Source organism: Anolis sagrei, chromosome 6 (genome assembly GCF_037176765.1).
Source record: "Anolis sagrei isolate rAnoSag1 chromosome 6, rAnoSag1.mat, whole genome shotgun sequence".
Lineage (NCBI taxonomy): Eukaryota > Metazoa > Chordata > Lepidosauria > Squamata > Dactyloidae > Anolis > Anolis sagrei.
Window position 1 is genome coordinate 87,704,993 of NC_090026.1, and position 22,102 is coordinate 87,727,094.

General features: G+C 38.0%; 1 pseudogene; it reads left to right on the top strand.

Annotated features, from left to right (window-relative positions):
• The first annotated feature begins 15,627 nt into the window (after positions 1–15,627).
• Positions 15,628–16,406, top strand: LOC137097445 (uncharacterized; annotated as a pseudogene).
• The last annotated feature ends 5,696 nt before the right edge of the window (positions 16,407–22,102 follow it).

Sequence of the window (22,102 nt, forward strand, 5' to 3'; positions counted from 1 at the left end):
TGAGAATGAATGCATGTACACGTGGTGTGAATGTTGAGTCAAAATGTAATTCCCCTTTGTTTATTAGTTGAATGTAACTGTAAATTGTTGTGCATCCAATATAGTTGCATAGAACCTGTATGTTTGTATGTCTAAATGTTTTTCTGCAATCTTATATACCCTCTCACACTGGAAATTGCAATAAAAAGAACCTATGCTTTAAAGTTATTGAAAAGTTATTCATGACATGTGTTTTAGAATTTTGTACAAAGAGCAGGCTGGAATCTGCAACTGTATCAGTTCTGCACTGTCTACACTGTTATTCAGGACAGATACTCTTGTCTGACATAATTAAATCTTGATGGTAATTATTTTGGCTGATTCCTGCCAGACTGCTGTTAAAGATATGCTTATCCACTGTCAACCATACTATCTTGTTATAGTTAAATGCACCCTGTTAATTACAAAGCACAACATTTTAAATTTGCGGGTTTCTAGACACTTTTCTTTTAAGGCAGAAAGAACAAGAAATAGAAGATTAAGACTTCCCTGGAATGATACCATGTGGCTCCAAAATTGGAGACAGCAAAATCATTACATGTGCAGAAAGCAAGAGTGTTTTGAATGTGCAAAGATAGTAATTAAATTAAAAAGATAAATAAATACATTCAACAGGGCTAGTAGTAGCTTGACCCTGTTACTTGAGGAATGAATGCTGTGTACCTCACCCCACACAGCACACACTTAAATAATTCAGTGATGTCTTATTAAAGTAGCAGATTTATAGAATAAATAGTGTTACATTAATTTAATTCAGATGAAATAGCCTTTCCACTTGTTTTGCTTGCTTTTGTTTTGAAGAGTATTAAAACTTACAACAGCTTTTTACGGTGTGTTAATAATGAACCTGTTTTAATCATATCCTAAAATGTTGACACCTATGTTTAAAATTCAGAGTAACCTGAATCTCAGTTTTGATTTGATTTCATTCTTCTCACTCAATTTGGAAAGCACAGACAGAATACACTTGGGAACGTATATAGTCCACTTATAAGTGGATCTACATCTGCAGGATATATAATTGACTAGTTTTGCAATGTCCATATTTGGTGACAGGCTATGGTTACACTACTGTGTAGGGATGTGATTCACAGTTGATGTAGAATGGCACATTGGAATACTGTCTAGAGAGTGTTGATATACATCAACAGAGCCCAATGGGCATTAGGACATCCTTACTAGTGCCCCATTACTAATTTATTTCTAATTCATTAACAAGGTTCTTTGGTGCCCCTGCGGTGTACCTACCTAAGTATGTGTAAATTTATTCAGTGTGGATCACAATAGAGAATTTGACCTCAGAATATTCCAGAATAATAGATACTAGGGGTGTGTAATTTTTTCATTAGTCATTGTAAGTTAAATTTGTACTTATGATGTGATACCCAATGCGTGGGGATGGCCTATGCCAAAAACTTAAGAATCGAAACTTAAGATAGAGGTAAATGTTTTCCCCTGACATTAAGTCCAATCATATCTGACTCTGGGGGTTGGTGGTTGTCTCCATTTTTAAACTGAGGACCCAGTGTTGTCCATAGAGACCTCCAAGGTCATGTGGCCGGCATGACTTCATGGAGCGCCATTACCTTCCCGCTGGAGTAGTACCTATTAATCTACTCACATTTGCATGTTTTTGAACTGCTAGGTTGGCAGAAGCTAGAGCTGACAACGTGAGCTCATGCTGCTCCCCGGATTTTAACCTGTGACCTTTCGGTCAACAAGTGGAGCAGCTCAGCAGTTTAGCCCACTGAGGTACCAGGGGCTCGAAACCTACCCAGTAAGTTTTTGTTTGAATTTTGTAGATCTCTGAAGCTTCCCAAAGTCAGTTTCAGGGTAAAGCCTGAATTTTGGCTCAGGAATTGAGTTTTCCCCTGTCTTAGGGGCTTTCAAGATAGTTATGCCAGTTGAGGGAGTTCCTGTGCAAACAGCATGCTTGTATCACTTCTCTTTGTAGAAGGATCCAATATCATCTCTGATAAGAACAGCAGAAGTCCCCAGCAAGGCTCTGCTAGGCAGCTGATTCTATCTGTTCACAGCAGTGTGGACATTGAACCACGCCAGAACTGGCCCAATCTAACAGTCAATATCTCAATATCAGGATAATTCCAGAACTTCTGGGAAGCTCTGGAGTAAATTCTGATTTCCGTAGCACCAGATTAATGACTAGAAGCAGTGCTTCTGCTGTGACAACAGCCATATATTATGTGAACTCCACTCAACAATTGTAAGGTGAAATATTTTTCTTTGGCCCATGTAGACATGGCCTTTGTCTTGAACAGAGTTAGAACACATAAATATTCTAAAATGCTAGTTTCTAATGAATGAAAATTGTTGGAACTGCTAAGCTGATAAAAATCAACATGACATTTTTTTTTGTCTTACTTTCGATAGTGTGCATTTTGAACTTCATTTGTGGAGTGGGAATGGCTTTGAGTACTGTCATGGTGAGCACCTGTACTTCAAAGTTTATCTCTTCACTTCTGGAAATGCCTGGGACATGGCCGTTTCCTGCCTAGGTCTGTTTTAGGAAACAGATTACCTGAAAGTCAGTATGCCAAATCTGTTGATGGAAGTTATCAAAAAATGCATGTGTCAGCAAAATGACTTGTGCCAACTTATGGCAACAACAATGGTGTATATCATTCCAGTAATGGAACCAATATTTCGCTTCTTAAGCAACTTTTTTTCCTTATGCTGAAATTTATAAAAGTAAGCAGACCATAAAAACTATTTTTTAAAATAAAGAATTTCCCATATTCATATCTAAGAACATAACAATATTTTCATGATAAAAAGCATGTTTGCTAAGAGCAAATATTTAAACAAAAGAACTTAGGAATCTTAATGAAAGGCCCCAAAGAAAATGTTTAAACTTTGCCCTTAAGTTTGCTTTGTTTGCTAATCGGCTGCTATTTCTAGTAGTGAGTAGGAAGAGTAAGTTCAATATGTTAATAAGAAAAAAAGTAATAATATTTAATTAATTCTGGCTGAACACACATGGTTTAATATACTTGGCAATATCATTCTATCACATGATATGATAATTTAATGGAACTTTTTTTTATTCAAATTGCTGGCAAGTTTATGAAATTATAAAGCAAATAGGCCATGCACTTCAGTGTAATTGACTGTATAAATGTGTTTTATACTATACCGTTGGCAAATTAGCCACTCCCTGTCAGAGAATCAATTATTATCTTACTGGAACCCACATAACACAATAATAAAATGTAGCATTTCGTTGGAAGATGCTATAATGGTTAATGTCACATTGCTGATTCTTAAAGTCAAACAATAAGTGTTCCTTTCTTGGTGTGTTTGGCTATACATTATTTGTTTTGCAAGAGATTTTATATTGTCAAAACCTGAAGTTTCTTCTTATTCCTTTTATTTCAACATTGGGAAGAAACTGCACTTAGAACCACTTAAAAATGACTCTTATTTGAGTATTCAAGGTTTAAGATAATCTATTACAAACCATAATATGCATCCCATGTTATAGGGTTACAGCCCTTTGTGGGTGACTAGGGGCCCTTCCAGACAGGCCCTTTATCCAGGATCTGATGCTAGATTTTCTGTTTATCACAGATTATCTGGCAGTGCAGATTCATATAATCCAGTTTAAAGCAGAAAGCCTGGGATCAGATCCTGGGATGTAGGGCCTGTCTAGAAGGGCCCATAGTCACCCACAAAGGGCTATAACCCTTTGTGAACCTACTGGATTATATGAGTCCACACTCTCAGATAATCTGGGTTCAACAGAAAACCTGGGATCAAATCCTGGGATATATTGCCTTCCTGGAAGGACCCATAGTTACCCACAAAGGGATATAACCCTATGAGAACCTACTGAGCACATGAAATGTAGTCTCCTACCAGAATATGAAATGCTCTGAGGTAGTTAGGCAAAGGAAGTCCAAGAGTTAAATAACATGCTGCATTAAAAAAGTAGAATCATAGAATTGTAGTGTTTGAAAGGATGTCAAAGTTCTAGGGAGCATCCAGACAGCTTGCAAAATGCTCAAGCTCCTGCATTTTTACCTGGGGTGTCCAAATGATGCCTCAGGTAAAAGCAAATTAATTTGGCACAAAGCAGGAAAACCTTGCTTTGTGCTGAATTAATTTGACATGGGGAAAGATCTGGGTATTTCAGAAGACTCGGGTCTTTCCATCTGTGGGCACTGTGTGAATTGGGCCAGGATTGGGGTATGTGACTTCCAGGCCCAATTCACACAGCTCTTGGAGCCCGTAAAACCCAAGAGAACCCCCACCCCTTCACCCAAAGGCCTTAAAAAGCCTTTAAAAATTATTTACCCGGCCACCAAAACCCTGCTGCCAACCCTCTCCTGGCACATAGAAATGGTGCGCCAGGAAAACAGGGGGCCAGGAGCGATTCATTAATAACAACAACAACAACAACAGAACTTTATTTATAGATTGGTCTCTCTCCCTGAGGGGACTCAGGGGAGTTTACACACAAAGAAGGCAAACATTCAATGCCCTATGCGAATAGAAAGACATTAAAAATAATACAAGAAATACAAAATAATAACCATAAACTTATAACAAAAGAAAACTTAACATCGAAATGAAAAACAAAATACGTGACAAGAGACGGACAGCAGCAGGGTAACTGTGGCTGGGTAAGTGATTTTTTAGTTTTTAAGGCTTTTCTGGGAGATTTTTTTTTTTTTTTTTTGCTCTCCAGGTGCCCAGCCATAAGATTTGGCAGGGCATCTGGACACCTCCTGCAGGAAGCACATGTTTTCCACTGGTGTGGGGACACAAGTCTGACCTTCTATCATGATCTCCACAGGTGTAGGGACAGAAGTCCGGCCTGATTCAGGTTTTTTAAACCTGGGTGAGACTGGACTTTATCCCTGTGTGGAATCGGCCCCAGGCCTATGCTTTGCAGATATAAGAAAGACACAATGATAACATTCCTAGCAAGTGGCCATCCAGGTTCTGTCGATAAACCTCCAATAAAAGAAAGTCTAATACTTTCTGTTTTACTGTTACAACTCTTACTGTCAAAGTTCTTCCTAATATTTCATTGAAATCCGCATTATTTTATCATTTGAGTCCCTTAGCTGAAATCCTATCCTCTGAAGCACTAAGTAATTTTTCTCCCTTATCTACATGACAGCCCTTCAAATACTTGAAGAACACACCTATAATTTAATTTTTCTGTCTTTTTCCAGGCATATCTAACTCATTCAACTGTTTCTCACAGTACTTCTTTTCTAGACTTCACCATCTCTTTAATCTTCCTCTTTCACTTTCCACTTGGGTAACTTTGTTAAATTGTGGTGAACAGAACTAATGTACTACTCAAAAGTATTATCTGACCAGAGTGGAACACAGTAGTAGAAAATGACAGTAGTGCTAAGTTGGAGTATGCAATTTTTTCATTATTCATCGTAAGTTGTATCAAATTCATTAAATTCATACGTACAGCATGATATTTAACCCACGCCAAAACTTAAGAATTGATACTTACCCAGTAACTTTTTGTTTGTATTTTGTAAATCTTGGAAGCTTTTCAAAGTAGTTTCATTTTCAGTGCAAACAAGCAAAGCAAAGCAAAGCAGCAGGAAGAAAGCAGAGTTTGCTGGGAAGGAGACTAGGAGAGCATAGAATTCTGGAAAATGTAGTTTGGGAAGGTGAGGATCCCCATGCCTGAGAACTCAAAAAGGCCCTGCCCTAAACTACATTTCCCATAATTCTGCTTAATATCAGAAAGCACAATCAGGATAGGAGAGAGATTTGTTTCTCCATAGTAGCAGCCAGCCAGATTTTCAATGGCTCTTGTAGTTTTTTTTAAAAAAAAATGTTGTTTATAAAAACTTTGAAAATTTCTCAAAACTCTGTGGATAAGTGAAACATTCTGAAACTTGATGGACCAACAGTGACAAATGTGTTCTACCATTGTAGCAAGTTTCACCCCAATAGCTGTAATAATGAGGGAAAATGGAGCCCCTGAAGATTCCCCACTTGTGCAATTACTATAACAAAAAGTAACAAACTTTTGTTACTCTCATTATAGTAACAAAATTTTCACTAATGACACTTTAGAAACACTTTAGAAATGAAATGCCAGCATCACCTAATTTTGAATTGAGCTTTGAAACATCTTTTCATCTATCACACAGCCCTAGTGCTTGGCGTGCAAACCATGTGTGATTGTTTCTTGTTCACAAAACTGTGTGTTGTTGCAAGTGTAACACTTCTGTTATTTTTCCATGCCAAAAACACTTTTTCAGAGAGATGTCTAACTTACATCCGTTTGGGGGGCAGCCATGATAAGACACTATCTTAACTCTGCTATGCTAGACAACAGGTGAAAATGTTTCAGCAAAATCTATTAAAGACTTCTGTAAGAAGCCCCGAGACTTGGCAACATTATATTTTTCTCTGGCTTTTCCTTCTTCTATACTTTAAATACTCATTTACATGTTATGGTCTTATTTCCTTATAGGAGTTCTGTTAAGTGCCCATTTTTCATTCTTATTCATTGTATCTTTTCTTCTTTTGCAGTTTTTTCTGCACTGCAGGCATCTGCTCAACTTCTAAATTTGATGCTCTGTTGGGAAGCAGCAACCTTGAGAGGAGAGAAAAGCTTACACACTTCTGCTGGGTTACACTGATTATCTAGAAAAATGTTCAGGTCTATGTTTACAATATCTTCCAGCCCAGCCATCAGGTCACCCCAACGTGCATCCTCTTCTCTTTCTATGTTGCTTATTATTTTCGAGTCAGTTTGCACAACATTTATACAACATTCTTTGGCTATGTTATATTCTTTCACAAAGAATTAGAGATTATATCTTCTACTACAGAATCTTTTCTCTCCCAAATAATAACATCTTCTCCATCCTCTGTGTCAAATTCAGAACACAGTTGAAACTGTATTGTTGAAGCCTTTCATGGCTGGAATCACTGGGTTGTTGTAGGTTTTTCGGGCTATATGGCCATGTTCTAGAAGCATTCTCTCCGGACATTTCGCCTGCATCTATGGCAAGCATCCTCAGAGGTTGTGAGGTTGGGACTTTTAATGCAACTTGAATGACGTGTTTCTATTGTTAGTAATTATTGTTAGAGTTAAATTCTTAAGTAGCAAGCAGTAAGTGCTGCAAGGATCAATGCAGCAGGGAGTGGGCCAAACCACGTGGCCAACATTGTGTGGTTACAGCCAGGGTGGGGCAGCTGCAAAAGGAATAAAGGAACCAAAGTAATACTCCTTGCTGTGAGTTGTTGGATTGTGGGTTATTGGAGTAGGGTGTTGCTGGAGCTGGATTGTTGGAGATTTTTCTGGGAGGAGTTTGGAGTTACACAAGGCTTGTGTTTCAAAGAGAACATTTGGATGCTGTATGTATATATGTTCTTTTATAAACTCTGCAAAAGACAACAACTGAGTTTGTTCCTTGGTCAAAGGCAAAAAGCTTCTGCATCAGTGAGTGCCTATATTCATCTTCATGGCGACATCTATGACCAGCACATGTCTTGGTTTCCTAGTAATAGTTCAAATAGTGGAAAGAGGCTGCAACTATCGTGTATGTTTTAGGTTTTTTTTTTTTTTACAAAAATAGAGGAAATAAATCCCAAATAATTTGATTAAATATCTGTTCCTCAGCCCAAATAACTTTTTGGAAATATAAGCAATAACTTAAGCAGGAGTTAAATAACAACCAGTTCCACACCCACTAGCTTTGAAAAATATAAACATTGGCTGGAGATTACAGGATTCAGGGAGATGGTGGGCATGGTAAAACAGACTACAAACATGCAAAGGACCAGGTACTGTCTATAATCATGTGAAAGTTCCTACTATTAGAGTAGTCATGACAAGACTGTAGTAGCGGTTCCCTTTACAAAGGAAGGTGAATAGAGTGGATGCTAAACTCCATGTATGCCAAAGGCTATCTCTGCTCTACAGGGACAGTGATTTCCTTAATTCCCAGGTCTGAAGGCACATCCAGACAGTGCCTAAAACACTCACCCTCCAGGATTTTTGTGTGATATTTCCAAACAATCCTGATTTGTCCCGAAGTACTTTGATACTGGAAAGACCCAGGTCGAACCCAGTATGGTCACTGTCTGGACTGCCCCCTCAGAAGTTCTGCGACTTCAGAGGGGGCACCTACACAGCCCTCTCATGTTTTCCAGGCTGAATCAGAGCGGAATACCCGAGAGGGCTCACACCCCCTCCCCAAATAACTTACCCAGCTACCATTAAACTGCTGCCAGAGTTCTCCTGGTGCATAAAAATGATATGCCAGGAGAAAGGGGACCCAGGAGTGATTTTCCTCCTCCCCATTCTCTTGGTGTGTCATTTCTATGAACCAGGAGAGTTCCAGCAGCAGTTTAATGGCGGCCAGGTAAGTTAGTTTTACTTCCCCCCCCCCCATTTTTAAGGGGTTTTGTGGAAGGGGTGTGAGTATTTCCTTGTCCTCCTGGGCATCTGCCCCCCCCCCCCAAGGAAATTGTGGATGTTCATGCGTGGTGTGTAGACTTTAACCTGCGTGCAATCGGGATCAAGAAACTCGATTGTGCCCCGGTTAAAGTCATGTGTGGAAATCCCCCTAGGCTTTATAGGAGGATGACTAGGAAAATCTCATCATGCCCTGAAATGACCCCATTGCTCAGTTTCATGGTATGACTAGTCCTGTTTGGCAGCTTAAAAAAATGAAATGTAGAAAGAAGTACATTGAATAAAAATAATCAGAAATTGGGGTGTGTGAAGAGTATGACTATCATGTTATATTCATCTCCAAGAATGACTTTGTTGTGAATCACAAATTATTTTATTACTCCACTGTTTTTTGACTTGACCTTTGCTTGAGATTGGCTGAAATACGAGGAACCCAGATTGAGGAAAGCACCAAAGCTGGTAAGATAATAATATAATAATAATAAAAAAAAACTTTGTTTATATTCTGCCCTATCTCCCCAGGGGGACTCGGGGTGGAAAAATACTGGCAGCCTTCCAATGGTTCTTCTTCAACATCCCAGTTATTCCACTTTCTTGGGAAGCAGAAATATATAACCCACTATAGTTTGTTCTGTGACCTTTAAAGGGGTCTGTTGCATCAGGTATCAATATGGATGGAAGAAGAGATGACATCTTGTACTTTGTTTTGGGATGGCCTAGGCCAGATGAATATAGATACTCTTGTTCAGAAGTTTGTTACCTAGGCATTTTCTATATTAATAGTTTTGGTACTCCAAACAGTGTTTGTTTGTTGAAGAGTTTAGTTTGTTACACTTGTGGAGAAACACAAGGACAACGGCACAGGAGATAAGAAGCTGTGACATGGCTCCTGAGAGCCCCAGCTGGTGACATGGAAATATAATGAATCTCTGTCTATTTCATGGTCAGATGGAAACACTGATGTCACATGTTGCTAAATCTCCTTTCCTAATTATAAATGGAAGTTGTCATGCAATGTAGACAGGGAAAGCATGTGAATTTTCAAGTTCAAATAGTTCATATTTTGCTTATGTTTCGATGATGAGGCAATCATCTATGAAATTCTTTTTTACTTTGTCTTGCCTTTGAATGAGTGGGAGAGTTATAAATAAAATGTTGTTCAAGGAGGTGTATAAATAAATTGGCATAATTAGGTGTCATAATTAGGTGCCCATTGCTGTTCCAAACACATTTGCATAATTGTTAGTGCTAAAATGAAAATAATTGTTCGTCAGGACTGCTTCGGTTAGGCTGCAAGTTCCTTACTTCATATAGTTTGCCCTAACTATATGTTTAGAAAATATTTTAAACTTTGATTGTAGAATCATTAAACACAAGTCGAAACTGACAGAAAGGAAACAATATGCAAAGTTCATCTCCTCTGAACTTAGAACCTAACATGGTTTTCTCAAGCTCTTGTATATCTTGCTGGCTGTCACAATTTACACGATTGTTAATCACACCAAATTTACAAACCAATGTCTTCTAGTTTGCAATGTTCTGCTGATAAATTGAGATGCTCCAGAAGTTGGGTAGAACATTTATTGTTTTATTTTATTTATAAACTGTTTTTCTTCCAATATGGGACTGATATATATGGGAACAAAGCAACTACTGTGTATATCAAAACAAAAGTCACAAAAATAATATATATTAAGAAAGTTTTAAACCCTTAAATGAACAATCCAAATAATATTTTAAGAAACACTCCAGGAATGTGTACTTTGCGGAAGCACTAGAACCAGAGTGATATAATAGTTTGAGCATTTCACTATTTTCATTCATAAAATGAAACTCTTTTCCAAATGAGCAGGAAAAAAAGACAACATGAACATGAGGAAAAGAAATACAAACAAACAATAAGGGATGAAAAAAGTAGGTTGCTGTGAGTTTTCCAGGCTGTATTGCCATGTTCCAAAAGCATCCTCTCCTGATGTTTCAGCTACATCTGTGGCTGGCATCTTCAGATGCTAGCCCACAGATATAGGCAAACGTTAGGAGATAATGCTTCTGGAACATGGCCTTACAGACTAAAAAACTTACAACTATCCAGTAATTCTGGCCATAAAAGCCTCTGATTATGCAAACAATATTTGGCAATATGTATCATAGATAAGGAAGTCTAGCATTGTATAATGGTTGGAGTGTTGGATTACGACTCTTGAGATCAGCATTTCAATCCCCAATTGACCATGGAAACCCACCTGGTGACCTTGAGCAAATCAAGATGATTTAAATAGTGTTTTATTTTGAGGAAACAGCATTGTTTTAGCCAGAAAAGGTGTCTTGCTGAAAGCAATTGGAATAATAATAATAATAATAATAGAGACAAGTGTCTGACTTGTATCACTTCTACATTGTTTTGGAAGAGGCTTTGAGAAGGCAAAGAGATAGTAACATGGATCTTACCATCTCATTTTGGTTCATGGTAAAGGTTTATGATTCAAAGGATTAGAGATTTGTGGGAAACTGATAACTGCTGGATAAACAACTCTTTTAAAAGACAATGGGAAATGTATTTTTCCAGTGATTAGATGGGAGATGGGGTGATGCTTTGAAAGATAAAAGTTAAATGGAATAGTGCGAGGCGTTAAACATTACATTAATAGGAGTATGCATACTTAAGAGGCAACAAGTTACAGCTTTGTTTAATGCAAATTGGAAAGGGAAAATAAGTATAGAAATAGGTCATAATAACTACTAAGATTTATTATTCTATACTTAATAACAACAGGGACATTCTATGAGGCGTATTGTTATAAACTATATTTTTTATTTCAATGATCATAACTATTTTATAGAAAGGTGAGAATTTAATTGTATGAGAATTAAATTTTATCATTTGTTCTAGTTTAATAGCTGCCGAGGAGAGGACTGGAAATATTTTTTAAAATCTTTTTTCTTCTTTTCCCCCTTCTTTTCCCTATATGAATTTAGCATTTTTCTTTGTTTGTTCTTTTACTGTTGTGATATTTTTTATGCTTGAAAAATTTAAATAACATTCAAAAGCATAAATTAAATAACTTTTAGTTCTGAACTTATTTCAGAACTATCATCACTGAATATGTAACTATAGATGTGATGGCACGCTGGTGTAAAAGGAAAACTATATGTCTGGTTATTCCCGGTGGCTACCAGTATACCCTCTGATGTACTACGGTTCTTTAAAATAAAGATTCTTGAGACAAGATTAAAGTTAACCAAAGAAGTTTACTGGAAACAAAAAGGCAAAGTTAACTTCAGTCAGGGTTCTTGAAAGGAGAATCAAAATATTACAAAGATGAATTTTGTTGATTGAATTTAGTTACACTGGTAATAAACACTTGACTATATTCATAAAATATGAGGTAAAATACTTGACTATAATTATGGTAAGTCACTTGGTAAAATACTCGGCTATTGAAAGTAAAATACTGGATTATATTATTGGTAAATACTTGGCTATATTAGCTACAGTAAGGTACTTGGCTATTGATATAATACAGAACTAAAATAGTAAAGTACAGAACTATAATAACTATATGGTAAAGATACAACCTATATTGGTAAAGTACTCTGGGCAATAGTGGTAAGTACTAGGCTATGATGGTCAGTACTAGCTATGCTGATGGTATAGTACAAGCTATAGTGACTATGTGGTTTTTTGGTTTTTTTGTCATGTCAGGAGTGTCCTGTTGTGAGAGAATTGGTTGTCTGCAAGGACGTTGCCCAGGGGATGCCAGGATGATTTTTGATGTTTTTTTCATCATCCTTGTTGGAGGCTTCTCTCATGTCCCCGCATGAGGAGCTGGAGTTGGTAAAGGGATCTTATCCGCCTCTCCCCGGATTCGAACCTGCGACCTGTCGATCTTCAGTCCTGCCGGCACAGGGGTTTAACCCACTGCACCACCGGGGGCTCCTATGTGGTATATTCATGGTATATACGTGCTATAGAATGCCTGTTTGGATTGCCAGGCCAAGAAATCCAGACAATTTCTGGCCTTCTCCTCTAAAACTCTGACACAGAATCAAAAAGAGGGAAAAGCCTTTCAGAGAACTTCTGAAGCAAAAGGGCTAAACCAACTGAGCCAGGCCTCTAGGGGGTTTTAAGCTCCACCCCTAAAACTAAGCACAAATGGAAAAGTCCACACTGAAGGGAGAACAAAACAAGGAAATTAAACAGAGAAGGGGAAAAGCTAGGCCAAGATATTACAACAGGTCTGTTTGGTCATGCATGACACTGAGTAAAATTTAGTTCAATACTATCTGAAGCAGTCCAGTTTTAGTTAGTATATTGGTGTGCTCATTGACATATTATAAGCTCTGCTTTTTATTCCCCATTGTGTTAGCACATTATGTATTATTGTGTATAGTCTTCAGATCTAAAGCCATAATGATGAACTCAGTGTGAATGAAAGAATGTTTGTATATCTAGGTGATTTACTGACACAAAATGAAACATCTTCTGAAATGTTTCTCCTGCTTACCTATATTTAAAATCACATGTTGGGCAAATAGATAATTTAAGAAGAATAACCCACAAGGTACTCCTGTGATCTCTAATTAAACTGAAAAAGGCAAGATTAGTATAAACAGCTAGTAGTTAGCAGTAGTAAATGGCCCATCTTGGTCAATTTTTCCCTTGTGAGTTATAAATTCTGCCTATTTGCTAAGTCAGACAATTGATATGCTTGAATAAGTCAGGATAATTGATAGCCTCTGTGTAAAAATCTATTGCTGAGCAGATCGGTAGGTCCCTATTTATAAAGTTCCAAGCAAAGTATTTTAACCCCATCAAACTGACCTCAATGATAAACAGTTCTGATATGTTATGCAAGAATGATAATGAGACTATCTCTATTTCTCTTCTTCCATTTTGACCAATCTGATTTATGTTTGGTAAGACTATCTTAAAATGCCATTTACAAAACTTTTGAAATTATCAATCATTTTTTTAAAAAAGTGTGTTAATATGGAATCTAATAATTCCAAATAATGGTATTCAGAACACACACACATCATTATTACTGTATACTATATACTTATGTCTAAATATAAACATTCTAGCTTTAAATGCAGCCTAAAACTTGGGTTAACATATCCATGGGTCAATGTAAATATTGTATCTTAAGTCTTATTTTTAAAAAAGAAGGAACTGTCTACAAGAGTAGCGTGGCAAAGGGCAAGAGCTTAGTGTATCCCAAGCAAAGCCCAAAGAAACACCATCTTCCTCCACTCTTTCTGCTGTGGTGTCATTTCTGGCTTTTTTTAATGGGAAAAGACAGTGGTGGGGTTGGTAGTTTCCTCACTGTGGAATATCCTCTCTTGAAGTATGGAGAGGTCCGTGCATCATACTTACCTCACATATTTCTTAAGCAATGAAACAGGTCTTAAAGCTTCTCAATCCTATTAGTGTTTTCAAGATGTCTAATTCTATATGTTCTTCAGAAAAGAAATAATAGAACATTGTTTTATGTAGGACCAAATGCAAGCAGTTGGAGAAATGTGGAGCTGAAAGTTGACAATGCCCCCTTCTACACTGTCCTTATATTCTAGGATCTCATAACAGGTTATCTGCTTTGAACAGGATTATATAAGTCTCTACTGCTAGAAAATCAATGTTGTGGCCAAGCAGATTATTATAAAAAAGAGAGAAATACAAAATACAATGGACTCACATAGGAGATTGAGATATACAGTACGTAGTCTTCAGAACAAAATATGTATATATTCTAAAGAGTTTTATGAATTTTCATAGTAAATATGTCCAGTTCAAACAATTTTATTCCTTACTGAAGGTAACTGCACATTCCAATAGAAAATGGGGAAAGCAAGTCAGATTTTCCTTCAGTGGGAAAGAATTACAAAGCTTAACTTTTGAGAATACAAGAGCACTGTGCAGCTTATCATGTGGAAGGTTTAGGGTCTGAGGGTGGGGCACAGCATGTGCATGTCTTTGGGAATGGCAGCATGTTGACATCTCCTTCCTGGGAACCTGGGCTCCAAAGAGAAGCAGGAGCCATCCACGAAGATTTTAAACCTGATGTTTGGATTTATTGGTTAACATTGGAGTGACCTAAATATGAGATGGAAATAAATATCTAGCTCTACAGCATTTTTCTGCTTGGTTCTTCCCATTGTTGTCTGATACAAATTATGCACACACTTTGTTAGATGTTTTTGGCCATTTACAGGGGACCTGCATCTAGAACATCATTTTTCAAGCTCTACTTGGTCAAAAATTCCAGTCTGTTATGGGGATACCCTTAAAGGGACTCAGAATCCATGGGCAGAGATGGTCAGTCATGCCTGCTGAGTGGGAATCACTCAATAGCTTCTGGCCCAGTAGATCACCACACACCTATCATCCTGGTAGTAACTAGCACACAGATCAGGGGTTCAGCTTCTCAATCAATAGGTGAGTTTGTCAATGGCCAGGTCTAGACCCATGTGTGTACCAAGCCTACATCCAGTTGTAATTCATAAAAGTTTTGCCAAAGGAATCTATGAGGGTAGGTAGCCTATTGATAAGAGTAGTTTGTCATCCATGAACATGCAACTTTCTGAACTAACCCTTGAACACGCAAACCTCATTTTCCTTCAGCTGTCAGTGTATTCACTGGAATATTCTTGGAGTTGTAATCTAAGATCTAAATCCAACAATTCTAATAAAATCCAAACAGTACAATTGTTCAAAGCAATTGCACAAGAGGGTCTGAAACTGCTCATACAACCTCTTACGTAATTACTTTGCACCACTGATTGCACAATGAAGAGGTCTTGCAAACCTTTAATGCACTACCTCTGAAAATGCACAAGGACTGGTGGAAGCTGCTTAGTATATAAGTGAACAATAAGAACTAGGCTCAATTTCTTATTGTCCCCAAAAGTAATTTTTCCAAGTGATAGTTGAATGTCTACTGTGTTAATTAAATTTAATTACCCTTGAAATCAATGATTCTGGTTCTAAACAGTAGTCAGAACATAGATATGGAGAATGAGGAATCAGCAAAAGTTGTGTTATCAATATCCCTGACAGTGATGGGGAACTCCGATGATGTGCCAGCAGCAGCCTGCAGCCTGCTTTTTGGATCTCTGTACAAAATCCAGACCCAGTTGACCAGTTCTTTGAGAACAGCATGTTGTCGCAATGCGTACCAAATAACTTCATGAGGGACACAATCAAAAACTTTATCCAAATTGAGGAATGTGATATGAAGGAATGTGATATGTGGCTTTTGTTTCTCACGGTGTTTCTCAGCCAAGAGTTAAATGGTGTGAATGCTGATGACATAATGCTTGCTTCTGAAGACAAGGAAGAACTTGAACATCAAGTGGAAGCATGTTGTGATCAGTTGGCACAATTCAGTCTTCACCTCAGTGTCAAAAAGATGGCGTACCTGGCAACCAATGAGGAGGAGACTGGTACCATCAAGGTGGGGAGAGTCTATCTCCCAAAAGTCAACATTTTCAAGTATCTCAGAACAACAATAACTTCAGATGGCAACCTCTTTCATGAAGTCACCACATGGATTAACATGACTTGGATGAAATGGTGCTCGGTAGTATGTGTTCTGTGTGATAAAAAGATGCCCGATCATCTGAAATTAAAAATTTATTGAATTGCCGTAAGGCCTGCCCCAATATATGGAGCTGAATGTTGGCCAGCAACAAAGGAAGCAGAACGCCACCTAGTTCTATGGAGGTGAGGATGCTACAACTTATAGCTGACATCACACACCTTGACCATATCCACAACTATTTGTGTCAAAAACACTTTGACATTTCTCCAGTTGCTGACAAACTACAAGAATCACGCCTCAGATGGTATAGTCATACTCTCCGAGGTGAAGATGAGTCCATTCACAAGGCCAAAAGGATAATTGAAGCAATGCTAGCTGGACATGCTGCACAATGATCGGAAGACTGCTGGCATACACTCTGGTCAGGTACATGACCGGATAAAATGGCACAAAAAACCAGTAAGGTGGACCCCACCATCAAGCGGGACAAATGCTGAAGAAAAAGAAGCAGAATTCAATTTACAAAATATGGATCCACTGTAAACTACTTAAATTGGAATATGGTGGGTTAATATGGAATAAGGTGTGCCATCAGATATTATAACTGAGAAAGACTCAATATGTGTATATGTGAATCACCAAGACCAGTGGCTATTGTGATTCATCTGGATGGTTTAGAAATAACATATATTTCTGAGCACTTTAATTAAGAGATCTAGATCTGTTTTTAACTAGGAGACCCTAAAGATACATGTTTTTAATTGATTTTATTGATTCTGTTGTGGTTTTATTATTCTATTGTTTTATTATATCAAAACTGTATTTTATGGTCTTGGTACCAATTGTAAACTGTCCCGAGTTGCCTGCGGTCTGAGAGGAATGGTATATAAATGCAGTAAGTAAGTAAGTAAGTAAGTAAGTAAAGAAAGAATTCAAGATCCAAAACATCAAGATCAAAGGTCACCTAAAGTCATGCACATAACTCACCTAAAGTCATACACATTTCTTTATTTCATTAATAATAAGGTCTATTGGGCTAGCTGCCATTGTTCTATAACCTTTAACTGACTAACAGCCATACTGTAATGAGTCATCATATATGGAAGCCTTTAATCAGAAAAATATTAACAGAGTCCACAAACTCCCCAGTTTCAACAGTGGCAATGGTATTAAAAAGACCCAGTGCCAAGTATGCCTCTCAAGTCGTTTATGGATGTCAATCCTTTCCAAACTGTCCCTTTCTTTGTCTTCAAAGGGCAATGCAATCATATCCCTTGATCACTGGAAACTGTTGGCATTTTTAGCTGTGTTGGCTTTATCTTAACTTCACTACTTATTAAGTGTGACGGACACATCTTGTCAGGGATGTGGGTGTCATTCAGGCTGGGGGGGGGGCATTTAGAGATGACTGAGCTTTTCCATCCCACAGTGACAAAAAAGTACAAAGAAATTGTACTGTTGCACTCTTCAAAGTTAAATGCTGATCAAGGGTGGAGGGACAGCAACAATCTGGGAGGGGGGGGGGGGTTAATGTGCACCCGTCCAACATTTCTCTCTCTCTCTCTCTCTCTCTCTTAGTATGCACTTGCAAGCTTTGAAAGTCCTGTTTAAGTATCTCTTTTTAAAAGATAAATACCTATTAAGTAATGTATATGCACAAGCTGAAATGTTAAATGGTTTGTTGAAACCTATTAGAATACACAAGATGATAAACATAAATTATAGCTAATATACTGCACCAGTGATTTTTAAACATAAAAATTACTGACACTGTAAAAACACACTTGAGTCATCGTCGCAGCATAATAGCACTAATCCATGTTTATCCAACCATGCACTTTTCAAAAACAACACAAACCTCTAATAAATGCTTTGGCTTCACCTTGACAACTTATATGGGTTATTGCCTCGTTCATGCCTGGATAACCATGTGTTATGACTTAAATGTTCTTTAATATCAATTTATGCCTTGAAGAAAAAAGATTGGATAACACAGTGTACATATGGTTCAATTTATTACAGCAAAACAATCATTTTACTTGGGAAGATATTTTCTCCTGGTACATATCACAGAAATCTTATTCATAGAGCTCCCAATAAACCAGATTTTTTATGTCACAATAAATGAAACGAAGGCAGCTAATTGTTCCTAAGATTCTAAATAGATGGGTCTAGTTAGCTTTCTTGTCAATCAAGAAATAAATTCCTTTAACACTTGTAGTTCTGGACTCTAATGTCTCTAATTGGATTTTACACTACCTGATTAACAATGTAGTTTATAGACTATTGTTTCTTTTTAAAACAATAAGCAGAAGAGGAAATTGTAGGTTGTCAGCATTACACGAGAAGCCAAGTGAATATGGTTTTGAGTAATTTAATGTTTTCACAACTGTAAACTGTAAAGCCCAGATCCAGCAGGTTTTGCCTGTGAACATTTATTGTGTCTTGGTAAAGCCAATAAAATGAACTAATAAAGTGCTATCACATGTTATTATTCTTAATATCTACAATAATAAGTGTAGATTTACAAGACACAAAATCACAATGGGAGGAGAAAAGACCCATGACTCTTTGTGAAGCATGGAAAGGATGTTGCTTCATTTTTATCCTCCTCACTAATTCATTTGGATACTATACCAGTATAATTTCCATCTCCCTTTTTAATTAACTCAGTACTTTTTGACAAGGTGCTGAAGACATCTTTATAGAAACAAAAACAAAATGATGCATGGAAGCATGTCCATGGGGACATTCTACTCGAAAGCTTGCTAGTTGTAAGGATGCCTGTGGTGATGTAATCTCTGGCTGCAGGCTTTTCCAAAAGTCATTATTATAGAACCTGAAAGAACACTCCCACTATTGAGAAGCAGTTGTTGTTGCTGTTAGTTGAAATCCTGTACTTATCTAACCAGGAAATCTCTCTTGGCCTGACCTCACACCTTCAAATTTGACAGAAGCATCATTGATCTGTTCTTCAGTTGCTAACTGAATGGATCCCTTTCTCCTTATGCAGCTGTGTGATGCCCCATAAAATAGGCTGTGTGGGAAGGAGTTCCAGTCATGGCAATAGTGCCACAGTTGTGACTAAATAGCAGTCATGACAGTTACAACTGAGAAAATATAGATAACTGTTTTGTATTCATGCTTGCTTCCTTGTTACATGCCTTCAAGTCATTTCCAACTTCTGCTGATCCTAAAGCAAACCTATCACAGGGTTGTTGGGTTTTTTAAAAATATTTGTTTGGAGGGAGGTTGCTTTTGCCTTCTTCCAAAGCTGAGAGAGTGTATCTTGGTCAAGGTTAACCAGTGGGTTTCCATGACTGAGCAGGAATTTGAACCCTGATCTTCAGAGTTGACCAATACTCAAACCATCACACCATGCTGGCCCTCACAATTGCTACGTAATCATGACTGTCGACCTCATCAAATGTGCCACCAGAATTGCAATCGATCATGGCAATTCCAGGGATGTCCATCAGGGGGCATGGGGAACCCATTGCCCCATAGCCCACATTACCCAACTCACCAGTTCCCCCATTTTTGGGGGGAAATGTCGGGCACCCGGCTCCCCCCGTTGAAGTCAATGTAACACAGGAGTCTTCCCATGTTGTTGTTGAGGTGGCATGTGCCCTTTGAACTTCCCTTTTATGACAGAACTCTGCCAGAAGTTGCAGTGGGATGCAAACCAAAAGGTTCTGTCATGGAGTCCATTGCAAAATAGGTGAATTGGCACATGCCGCTGTATTTGACCCCATCTGATAAGGTCATTAGATACTATCTCCATAATCATTTTTGCCAAACCTTCTTGACTAGGCATCAGTTGCACAAGGAAAAAGACACTCATTAATGACCGGAGCACGGGTAAATGATGTTTCTACCAGGTTTGGGGATAAGGAAGCAACTACAAACTTATAGATGATATAGGATTCCAGTCATCATCATCAATCAATATTATGCCCTGTTTTCATATAAAAGACCTATTTAAATAATTTGTCTTGGCAGGGATGCAGTGAGGAGTTGGAGCCCACATCCCAATTCAGACAACAACATCTCTGTCTCTTGGTTTTAATACAATCTATGACATCTATACTGTAGAGTCAATGCATGTTTTTTTGTACTTAAGGCACCAGCCCTCTTTGGCAAAGAGGGATAAAGATCTTGGAAAGCATCAACATATATGACTTCATAGCATTGCGCCATGACAAACTGCATTGATTCTACCGTGTAGATGAACCCATGATCATTTTTCAACTGTAAGCCATTCAGCACTGAAGTGCAAATTCCCAGGTCCTTTGCAATTCCAGGAACTGGTGGGAGAACTCCTGACTAACATTCTGGAGAGCGCATGCTTGTCAATATAGACTATGCTGGCTCTCACTTTTGTGAGGGCACTTACAAACAGTGCCAAAATAGAGGAAAAAGAAGTGGGTTTTTTAAATGCAGGACCTCAAAGTGAGTCCAAACACCGACCTGTCAATCCTGCTGCATAATCCCTCGCTGTCCTTACAGCAGACAGAGGATAGACAGAGGATGGACTATGGACATCCAGCAGAAGGTTTGTTTAATTCACTCCAGAGATGCACATAATGGAGTATTTTTTTAAAAAAAAAAACCTTTCCTCAGATCTCTGTCTTCCCCTAATTGTTAATTCAAGCTCTGTTTAACATTACAAAGTAAGGCATAGAAAGGTGTGTGTTTCTCAGAAAGAATTGGGCTTACGGGACACCTTTTAAGCACAAGTTTTCTAGCCCTTAACCCGATTCCTCCCACACTTTGGTTAAACATCATTTAGACACCCCCCCCCCCTTAACCCACTTTCTCTCAGGTTTTAATGGATGTGTAGAAGAGCCTTGAGACTGCAGTTCTAAGAAATAAATTTAAAGCAATGATGACGTGAAATGGTCAGAAGGCAAATAGATATACATGTTCTAGTAGTAAAGTGATAGCAGAATTCCTTAAAAAGTCTGTGTTATAAAAAAAATCACACTCTTAAAAAAGGATTTATGAGGAAATTAGAGTTAGGTTCAGATCTTTGAAAAGCTAAGATGTTTATTCAATTTGCCACAAATTATAATGAATAAATTTTGATTGTAAGCATAAGCAGGGAATATCACAGCTGAAAAAAATGAGGTAAATACTCAGGAGTAGACAAAGTAGGCTGCTCCAAGCCTTTGGAGCCCTCTCTCAAAAAGTAGAGAGAGTCCAAAAACTTTAAGCAGCTAATAATGCTTGATGCACCTTGTCACAGACAAGTTTCGGGTTGTTTCAGTAGGAAACATTTATGCAAATTTTCCCTGCCTGCCCTTTCCCCTTATTCCTGTAACATTTTAAAATCTTATCCCTGCAAACACTCTCGCCCTTCCTTCCATCCACTCCATTCATGCCTTTCCTGACTTAAGATCTCATTCCTTACAAGCACTCCTACACCATATTTCCATTCACTTCTGTTCCAGCATAAAATCTCATCCCTGGCTTGCCAACACTCCCTCTTCTTCCTTCCTTCCAACCATTCACTTCAGTTCCTCACTTCTCACACCCACAAGGCTGTTGAACTGAACAGCTAAGATGAGGGGAGGTAGTGTTACCAATTGACAGCTGAGATGTGGAGAGGTGACAATTTTGAATACTCAAGATGGAATTGAGTTATAGCCAGCTAAAAGTTCACGTTCTGCAAATAGCATTTCTCTATTAACTAATCATGTTATTGCCAATTCTCATTGTAAAAACGTGTGTCATGGCAGAACTTACTGTATTATTATGTAGTTTCAAGTTGGCTGCCAACTTATGGTGACCCATGAAATACAGCCAATATCTGCAGCTACACGTAAAATTAATGCAGCTTGACACCGCTTTAACTGCCATGGTCCAATCCTGTGGAGTTCTAGTTTTACCACTGTACTTTCTAACTCCCCCAGTTCAACATGTGAACATGACTGATGTGACCCAAAGAAAGACACTCTCACCATGGTCCAATCTTGTGGAATTATAGGAGTTCTAGTTTTACCACTGTACTTTCCAACTCCCCCAGTTCAACATGTGAACATGACTGATGTGACCCAAAGAAAGACTAATTCCAGTTTATTTCCATTCA